Source organism: Semicossyphus pulcher, unplaced genomic scaffold, assembly GCF_022749685.1.
Source record: "Semicossyphus pulcher isolate SPU_LCO1_2020_fin unplaced genomic scaffold, fSemPul1.0.p SCAF_16, whole genome shotgun sequence".
In the NCBI taxonomy this organism is placed as follows: domain Eukaryota; kingdom Metazoa; phylum Chordata; class Actinopteri; order Labriformes; family Labridae; genus Semicossyphus; species Semicossyphus pulcher.
Window position 1 is genome coordinate 14,614,479 of NW_027211670.1, and position 11,012 is coordinate 14,625,490.

Sequence of the window (11,012 nt, forward strand, 5' to 3'; positions counted from 1 at the left end):
TGGAAATTAGGAGCTGGACTTTGAAGTCTTAACTGGATTCATAAATATACACAGGTCTGTGTTTTAGAACTGTCTTTACATTATGTCCCCGAAAAGTACAACATAGTAATATGCATATAAAAAAATACAAATAGAGTCCACAATAGTAAAATAAAAGGAGTAAAATGTCCAATTACCCCAACAGTAAAGGAGCAGATAGTGGGAAAATGCAAGCTAGTGGCTAGCTTTATTAGCAGTAAACTGATCACCCAAGAGTTAGCTATGTAAACAAATTACTGATCAGCAGTCATAAGACAGCTAAGCTACGATTAAAGTACTGTATCTCTAGAAAAGGCATTTTGGGAGAAGATTAAAGTTGCTGGTGAACATGTTTTTGGTCAAAAATCAGCCAAAAGGCTAGCTGTAAGAACTACTATGGTGCGAGAAGGGATTTCTGCTAGCAACAGGATGTTTAGCTTAAACTCACTACCCTTGGCAGATAGCCTTATTATAATTTTGTTTGATTCAACAATATCACCATAAGGCCGTAAGGCTTTCCATTATATTACATCATCTTTATTGACAGGAAAATAACTATCAACATGAGACTGTAACAACTGAACACGAATAAGAGTGCTTGAAACTAGCAAGTTAGCAAACAGTTAGCTTAAATATAGTGGTTAAATGGTCAAAATAGCTAAATAGCATGCATTAGTTCTTGGCATAGTTAGCTGAATGATTGAATACATGTTGGAAAAGAGCTAATGGTAATTGTTCAGAAAGCTGAAAGTAATTGGATAAACGATAAAAGAAAATAGTTAGCTTAAAGTGATGGTTAAGCATGTGGCTAACAGAATGAAAAGAACGAAGACACAGTTGAAATAGCTGTGCTAACATATTGGTTAAATAGTGAAGACTTAAAAACTAGTGGACAATAGTAAGCTAAAAGTAGGCTAATAGAATAATAGACGCTTAATAGTTAGCTTACAGTATTTAAAAAGGTGAAAAAAACTATAACTAACGGTTGAAATGTTCACTCTGTTTCTCCCAGTAAGAGCACAAGTATATCCTTAAGCTAATCGTGTTAAACAAGAGTCTAAAACCAATCCCTGCCTGTTGGGGTATGTCAGACAAAAACTACTGGGTAAATGACCTGTGCTGTTTTCTCTAAGAGTTAAGTAAGACCTTTACACTCCTAGGATTTAAAACTCAGACGTGTGTTCTTTATCAAATTTGACCCTGCTCGGGGCTGCTGGTAAATTCATCAGCACCCCATTACTTCTCGGATTTCACTGCCCCTCAACAGTTGTCCAGAATGTGTAATGAGCAGCAAACACCGAGCTGAAAATCAAGTGAATGGCACCTGTGATCAACAGTCCTGTCAGCAATCAGAAAAGAGGGTTTACATTGGCACAATTGGCTTGCCCTTAATACCGAGAAATGTGGTCTTAGCGCCGCAGCCTTGCAGAGAGAATCACATTCTTCCCTGACACAAATTGGAGTTAAATACCTTGAAATATGACAAAAGACCAAAGATCAAATATTAAGCAAAAGTATTTTGCTAGAGAGATTATACTCATCAGGTTTTCCATCACCTCCACAATTTATTCAATGCTTTCCCCCCCTCTTTGTCTAAGGTGACTCATCTTACATCATATTAAAGGAGAACCAAGGACCTTCTTTATTTCCTTTTTCCTTCTTTTACAACTTGCCTCATTTTTTGTTCTCCTCTGCAAAGTTGTGCTGGATAATCTGACATCGTATGAATGGTGATCTATCCGAGGGAAAGTTTTTCCTTCTCTTAAGAGGATGAAAGATTATTGTAAGATCCTCAGTCGTAGTCAAGAGAGAGCTTGAGCAGTCGACATCATTTGCGCAAAGAATGAACATCATCTACATCAGATTGTCTCCTTCCACTATCATTGACGTCTCTCTCTGATGATGATTCACATGGAATATAGTGCACACAAGCATCTGTCATGTTTATGGGGTCGATGTAATGTTGGCGTCCTCTGGGGCTGGACTGTGCGGAGATCCTCAAAGGGTTTTTATGTTCTTGCAATACATTTCCCTATGTTAAATGTCCAATGTGTTAATGAGAAGGCTATACAGCTTATGGCCTTCTCAGGTGAAATATTTCTTAATCCCAAGGCGTCGCACTTTTGCACAAGGTATCACATGTTTGTTTTTTTCGCCAAAACTGAGCCAAACAGACGTTTGACTTTTCACCACCTATTAGATATGAACAAAACAGACACTATGTGCTTCTTAATAAAACGCAACAGACAGCCACTTGGGACACCACTAAGCGTAGGTATTTGACAACCTGGCTAGAAAACATGTAGCAAACCTACATGATCAAAATTTGCAGGCAAGACAATTTTCTTGACTTAAGACGTTTATCTCTCCACAGAAGCCCAACTCAATTGTGTTACTCAAACTGAATTTACTTTTTAGCAATTTGGACTGCCAAGATGGTCCTTACTAATCCCGGGAAGACAGAATATAAAGATGAACGCAATGTAACTTTTACTAAGGCGCGGAACACACTACAAGATAATCAAGATGATTTTGGGCCTGATTCCTTTCTTCTGACAAAAGTAAGCAAAGTCCCATTTTTCGATGCTTCTGAAAATTATTTCTGCCAGATTTTCCTGTGGTGTGATGTATGTTAAGAGTGACTTCACTTCCCCTGATCTGCTCAGAAGCTCGGAAGATCCTGTTGTGTTGGTGGAACCCCGAGGACAGCCGAGCATGCGCTGTGTTGATTGTCAATTTTGGAAACGGTAGCCAAATTGGGAAGCAAGATGACTGAAGAAGCAATTCTTCCCACAGGTCGTCTAACATGTTTGTTGACTCTAAAGTCATGTTTGACCGTGAGATATTTTGCGGTGAATGAAATCTGTTAAAGCTGTCATTATTTGTCGTCATGTGTGGGGTCCCAAACATTTTCAACATCTGTTTCAGGGAAGGTTGAACCTACTCGACTGTTGGCTTGTCCTCCTATTCTGCGACCATTGGGGCTGAGTAGTGTCCAACATTCAAAACTCTTTTACTGTTATGACTACAACATGCAGGTACTTTTCCATAATTGTCAGCACTTGAAGTAAATTGAGAACCAGTGCATTCTCTGTCTGCAGCCACTGTATCGTGAGAAGTATTGTGTGCTGACTTTCCATCACCAATTACGCAGCTACCTTCAATGTACAGGTGCAGATAGTGTGAGAGTTACTACATCAACATGAACATGTCCTGGGTTTCCTTTCGTCTGGGGCTTAATCACAACATATGAAAATATGGAATCAAACGTGTGTTCTTAGGTCTACTGACTGTGTTTTCTCTCCATGCATCAGACCAGATGAGTAAAGCTGCAGCCTGTAATTCACTTATTGATGAAACCTTGGCTGAACTGTGAAGCAGCTGCTTAATGTGGCATTTGTGATTCAAGCAGCGAATAAAATAGTTGGTATTAACATAACCTGGCTTGTCAGTCCTCAGTATAGACAAACAGCCTCACTGATTATGCATGAAAGGAAGAGCAAAAACAAATTTTACTCAATCTTTCTCTTTCTTTTCCTCCTCCACTTCTCAGTGCACAGGACATGTTTAAAACATTATGGAAGTAGTCTTTGCTGACACACTTTGAAACTCAAATTTCACTGCTCCAGAATTAAATGTTTATGCCTGTGCACCCCTGCTGTCAACTTCATTTATGTGTGTTGCCCTAACGTTACATAAATAGAATGAATGAATTTTACAGCGGTTAGGCTGCCAGATGGTTGTGAAAAAAAAAGAGGACAATTAGTTGCAGGATAGAGTCCATACTAGGGGTTGCATGATTTTTTCAGGTCGACTTTTCTGTCAATAAAGTCGTGCAACAGGGAGTTATGTTTGAGTATGTTAATTTACCTCATAGTTCCATGTGTGTGAGAGTGTGTCTGTTTCGCGTGCATTAGATAGAGCGTGCGTCAGAATGTGCTGATGGTGTCGGTCTCTGTAGTTTTTGGCCCCCCTGAGGGGAAACAGGTGTGTGTGGAGGCAGCGGTGAGCTTGTCCACGTCTTCCTGCACTTCTCAGCAGATCTGTACCAAACCAAAAGCAGTATCATAATTTAAGGAGACGAGGGAAACATAAGCTCGCAGTCTGTCCCTTAAACATTTTTTCAATGTATCTGCAAACACACTGCTTTTTCCTTTTAAGCGCTGCTGTGCGTCCCCGTGTGTGAACTCTCAGATGTATGTCCATAATGCGCCCTCTAAATAGCAGAGACAGACTGCGCCACTTTAGACAAGGTTCTTGTTGGTCTGAGGCGCAGTAGTGTGTGTTGTTGTTCTTCTTTTATTGGCTGTAGTGTACGTGCACGCTTTATTTGTCAGAAATGGGTGGGGGGAAAAAACTCGTTGACTTGTGGTAGTGAAGTCGGCGCGTCAGTGAGTCGACTTTTCTGTGCAAGCCCTCGTCCATACACGCGTGTATGAGTTCAGTTTGTATCTCAAGCTTTAAGCATAAAATATGAGCATGAGATCTTAGAGAAAAAGTTCTCTGTTTTGGGTGTTTTCTTGGAAGAAACCTTTAATAACTTCTAATTCTTCCATCTGGATGTTTAATTTTTTGGAGGCAGAGTAGTGGAATTCAAAGTCATCCATTAAATTTGGTGGCTTTGGGGACATATGGAGTTTCTCTTTTCCTTGCACAATCCAAAAACAAATTCCGGGAAAAAGAGCCCAATATTACGCTGGCCCTGAGAGCTCAACGCACAGCAACTTAAGAAAACACATGCAAATACACAAAACACAAGCAAATTAAGAAAACATCTTCATCAATTTGACGACACATGCGCAGCATTTAGAAAACGAGCAGCAAATAGAAAAACGCAGCAAATACAAAAACAACAACAGAAACTGCGGAAACTGTTTCCGGGGCACAATAAAAAGTGATGAACTCGACCGCAGCTGGGACACGTTTGTTGTTGTTGCCATAGTTTGTGACTCATTTCGGCTATTCGTCAGTGGTGTTGGAAAATGTGCTAAAATGTAAGTTTATGTTGGTTTATTTTTTTTAACATTGTGATCGCATGATTCAGACATTATTGCTAAATATCTGCTGTTAAGCCAGCGTTAGCATTTTGCTCATTATTAGCCAGCCAAGTCAAGTAATCTTATGGAATAATGTGAACGTTACACCCAATATCATTTTTCTATTTGCTACTTGTTTTCTAAATGCTGCGCATGTGTTGTCAAATTGATGAAGATGTTTTCTTAATTTGCTGTGCGTAGAGCTCTCAGGGCAACCAATATAGTATATACAATATAGCTTCAACAAGTGTGCTGATTGGTTGCAACAGACAGCTGACAATGACACTCTATAGCAGAGAAAGACAACTAAGTTGTCCTAAACTTTTGTATGAAAATGGTGCAACTTTCAGAGCTGTGGATAACATTACAGAATGTAGTCTAAACCAATAATTATTAACTAATAATCATTTGTCAGTGACTGGCCTAAGCACCTGTCTCCTCTAATAGTCAACAGCTGTTGTCAAAAGACTGATGAGTAACCAGAAAAGACCAGAGTTGTTCTTGTTTGGTTTTGTGTTGCCTCTTTCGTTGTTCACAGGTCATTTCCTGTTTTATTTTGTCGTTTATTTTCTTGTGATGTTCTACTCCCTGCCTTTCTCTGTTTTCCCGCTTGTTTGATTATGTGCCCTGCCCTTATTGTTTTCACCTGCTCCTTGATTAGCCTCACCTGTGTCTGGTTAGCCTCACCTCCCCAGTGCATTTAGTCTTTGTCTTCCCATGTCTCTGTGCCAGTTCGTCGTTTGTCAAACCTTTAGTCTTACCAGTCCTCCGGTCGAGGCACAGATGGCTGTTCAACGTGAGCTGGGTGGTTTATCGGTGCAGACTCGAAGATAACACAGTTAGCACAAAAGATGTCGGCACTCGCAATAAAGTCTTTAAATTTTAATGCATTAACAGCAGCTGAATCCAGTTAAAAGGAAGATCCCAATCTTGAGGTGCGTTCCCGGTAAGTGTGTGAGTGCTTAGTGCCACTTTTGCCAAGTACTTGCTCAAGGTGGATTCATGTTGGGACACTCTAAATAATTAAGGAGTACGGTCAAGACCTGCTCTTTTTGTAAAGCATCTGGAGATGGCATTGGTTATGATTTGGTGCAATACAAATAAAAACTGATTGATTACCCTGTAACCTTGCTCCCAGTGTCGATTTTTCCCTCAGGGATCTACTTTGTCTTGGCACCCTTTTTTGAAGGACCTTATCGGTTTGTTTGATGTTGTACAAATATATTAGAATGGTTAAACCAAACCTAGCTCTACCTGTTGATTGTTTGTGTATTTACTAAATTATTTTTATTGAATTACCAGTGATAGCACCTTCATAGGACTCCAAACCATGGCTGCAACAAAGGATTATTAAATAAATTATTCCAGAAATGTCTGAAAAAAAGCCCAAGGTAACATCTTCATTTATATTTGTTTAGACAAAATGTATAAAACGAGAAGATATTCGAGTTACTGTGCAACGATCTAAAACCTTGAACAACACTAATCCTCACATTTGAAGGACTGTAACCTACGAATGTTTAGCATTTATTATAAGGGGATTTCCTTCCCAAAAGATTGTCAAATTTGCAGTCCATTGTTTTTAATGTTTAAACACCTTATGCATCACTTACCTGACATTAATCTCTAACACATGGTCAGAGTGTTGCTTAAGCCTCATACACCTGTTTTTTGTCTCTGTATTAACCCATTTACCCATCAACACCTTGAGACCATATTCAAAGTATTTACTCCAAATCAAACATTTTCGACCAGCTTCCTGAAACAAGCATTTGGTGAGATCTAATTGATGACTCATCTGAGTATCCATGGCAGAAAGATGTGTTTTGGGGGGCACCATCACACCTCCAGAGCAGTATTATCTAATCCGTTGTTATACGAGTACAGTTTTAGTCTACACTGCACACTCCTCTTCCTGGGTTGCTCTGTTAAGCTTGTGTAGAGAGTGACTCAGGAAGCTTTGATACTCTCCTGTGGGTTCGATGTCTAATTATACTCTGCCCAACACACACACACCCCTTTATGAGAAATGCCTGACACATTTTGCAGCAAAAGGGAAACACTGAAAGTCTGAAAAGGTGAACAGGCTGGTCTAGGAGTCATTACTTGGCAGAACAGCTCTTGAGAGCGTTACATTCTCCCGCAGAACATGCTGTTAAATCGTGCCTTACTGCACAATGTGCCAGTGTTATCTCTGATGCGGTAAAAAGCACTATCAAATTCTTAGCGGGGTAAGATTTTTTCATCATTAACACTCCTTCTGGCAGGGTCTACTTCCACCTCACCTCCACCGTCACCAACGGCATATTCTTCATCAGCATGACTTTCCCACTCCTTCAGCATCAGTTTTAAATAGCTATTTGTCGCTGCTGAACCCTGCCGGGATGGAAAAGATCATCAGAGAGATTAACGTCGCCAAGTTGCTGAGGGCGATTCTGTTGTGGATACAAAAATCTGATACTTGTTGAGATTGATGGGCTTGATCTCATCCGGCATCTTTGTTAATATTTCTTGTCTTGTATTGGAAGCCTCATTCCAGCCAGAAAGGAAAGACGTGACTGCCATCATAGTGAGTATAAAGCAGTGAGGATCATAATGATCTTATTCCTTTCTTTACTGAACAAAGGATGTGGTGCAGCTGTTTAAACCACTTTAATTAGATCCCGTGTTACCTATTCCAGAGGCCATTACTGGAGGCTTACATGTGTGATTAATTGTGAAACGCTAAATAATGTCCCGGACATGATATGAATTTTATATAGTTTTTCTTCTTTTGTTTTTTAGCCTGAAAGTCAGGTTTAGCGTCAGAAAGTGATCTTACCTAATAAAATGGAAAATGACATAGCTTTATATTTTTTCCATAATGTAATTTCTTCATTTCAAATCAAGCATAATCCAGGCTAATTCAGATTTCAGGTCGATTTCCGACTTCAGTTTTTGACCCCGATTTTTCACGACAGGGTGGTTCTCAAATAAAGATTTCAGGTCGATTTTTGGTCATTTTCTGACTTCAGTTTTTGACCCCTATTTTTCACGACAGGGCCGAGGTGGTTCTCAAATTCAGATTTCAGGTTGATTTCTGACTTCAGTTTTTGACCCTGTTTTTTGACGACAGGGGGGGTGGTTACTGAAATTCAGATTTCAGGTCAATTCCTGACTTCAGTTTTTGACCCCGATTTTTCACGACAGGGCCGGGGTGGTTCTCAAATACAGATTTCAGGTCGATTTTTGGTCGATTTCTGACTTCAGTTTTTGACCCTGTTTTTTGACGACAGGGGGGGTTGTTTCTCACATTCAGATTTCACGTCGATTTCTGACTTCAGTTTTTGAACCTGTTTTTTGACGACGGGGGGGTGGTTACTGAAATTCAGATTTCAGGTCGATTCCTGACGTCAGTTTTTGACCCCAATGATTCACGACAGGGCCGGGGTGGTTCTCAAATACAGATTTCAGGTCGATTTTTGGTCGATTTCTGACTTCAGTTTTTGACCCTGTTTTTTGACGACGGGGGGGTGGCTACTCAAATTCAGATTTCAGGTCGATTTCTGACTTCAGTTTTTGACCCTGTTTTTTGACGACAGGGGGGGTGGCTACTCAAATTCAGTTTTTAGGTCGATTTCAGAGTTCAGTTTTTGACCCCGATTTTTCACGGCAGGGCCGGGGTGGTTCTCAAATACAGATTTCAGGTCGATTTTTGGTCATTTTCTGACTTCAGTTTTTGACCTTGTTTTTTGACGACAGGGGGGGTGGTTACTCAAATTCAGATTTCAGGTCGATTTCTGACTTCAGTTTTTGACCCTGTTTTTTGACGACAGGGGGGGTGGTTACTCAAATTCAGATTTCAGGTCGATTCCTGACTTCAGTTTTTGACCCCGATTTTTCACGACAGGGGGGGTGGTTACTCAAATTCAAATTTCAGGTCGATTTCTGACTTCAGTTTTTGACCCCGATTTTTCGCGACAGGGCCGGGGTGGTTCTCAAATACAGATTTCAGGTCGATTTTTGGTCGATTTCTGACTTCAGTTTTTGACCTTGTTTTTTGACGACGGGGGGGTGGTTACTCAAATTCAGATTTCAGGTCGATTTCTGACTTCAGTTTTTTACCCCGATTTTTCAGGACAGGGGGGGTGGTTCTCAAATACAGATTTCAGGTCGATTTTTGGTCGATTTCTGACTTCAGTTTTTGACCCTGTTTTTTGACGACACGGGGGGGTGGTTACTGAAATTCAGATTTCAGGTTGATTTCTGACTTCAGTTTTTGACCCTGATTTTTCACGACAGGGCCGGGGTGGTTCTCAAATACAGATTTCAGGTCGATTTTTGGTCGATTTCTGACTTCAGTTTTTGAACCTGTTTTTTGACGACGGGGGGGTGGTTACTGAAATTCAGATTTCAGGTCGATTTCTGACTTCAGTTTTTGACCCTGATTTTTCACGACAGGGCCGGGGTGGTTCTCAAATACAGATTTCAGGTCGATTTTTGGTCGATTTCTGACTTCAGTTTTTGACCCTGTTTTTTGACGACAGGGGGGGTGGTTTCTCACATTCAGATTTCACGTCGATTTCTGACTTCAGTTTTTGAACCTGTTTTTTGACGACGGGGGGGTGGTTACTGAAATTCAGATTTCAGGTCGATTCCTGACGTCAGTTTTTGACCCCAATGATTCACGACAGGGCCGGGGTGGTTCTCAAATACAGATTTCAGGTCGATTTTTGGTCGATTTCTGACTTCAGTTTTTGACCCTGTTTTTTGACGACAGGGGGGGTGGTTACTAAAATTCAGATTTCAGGTCGATTTTTGGTCGATTTCTGAATTCAGTTTTTGACCCTGTTTTTTGACGACGGGGGGGTGGCTACTCAAATTCAGATTTCAGGTCGATTCCTGACGTCAGTTTTTGACCCCAATGATTCACGACAGGGCCGGGGTGGTTCTCAAATACAGATTTCAGGTTGATTTTTGGTCATTTTCTGACTTCAGTTTTTGGACGACAGGGCCGGGTGTTTCTCAAATTCAGATTTCAGGTCGATTTCTTACTTCAGTTTTTGACCCCTTTTTTTTACGACAGGTGGTTCTCAAATTCAGATTTCAGGTCGATTTTTGGTCGATTTCTGACTTCAGTTTTTGACCCTGTTTTTTGACGACAGGGGGGGTGGTTACTAAAATTCAGATTTCAGGTCGATTTTTGGTCGATTTCTGACTTCAGTTTTTGACCCTGTTTTTTGACGACAGGGGGGGTTGTTTCTCACATTCAGATTTCAGGTCGATTCCTGACTTTAGTTTTTGACCCCGATTTTTCACGACAGGGGGGGTGGTTACTCAAATTCAAATTTCAGGTCGATTTCTGACTTCAGTTTTTGACCCCGATTTTTCGCGACAGGGCCGGGGTGGTTCTCAAATACAGATTTCAGGTCGATTTTTGGTCGATTTCTGACTTCAGTTTTTGACCTTGTTTTTTGACGACGGGGGGGTGGTTACTCAAATTCAGATTTCAGGTCGATTTCTGACTTCAGTTTTTTACCCCGATTTTTCAGGACAGGGGGGGTGGTTCTCAAATACAGATTTCAGGTCGATTTTTGGTCGATTTCTGACTTCAGTTTTTGACCCTGTTTTTTGACGACACGGGGGGTTGTTTCTCACAATCAGATTTCAGGTCGATTCCTGACTTCAGTTTTTGACCCCAATGATTCACGACAGGGCCGGGGTGGTTCTCAAATACAGATTTCAGGTCGATCTTTGGTCGATTTCTGACTTCAGTTTTTGACCCTGTTTTTTGACGACAGGGGGGGTGGTTCTCAAATACAGATTTCAGGTCGATTTTTGGTCGATTTCTGACTTCAGTTTTTGACCCTGTTTTTTGACGACAGGGGGGGTGGCTACTCAAATTCAGATTTCAGGTCGATTTCTGACTTCAGTTTTTGACCCTGTTTTTTGACGACAGGGGGGGTTGTTTCTCACATT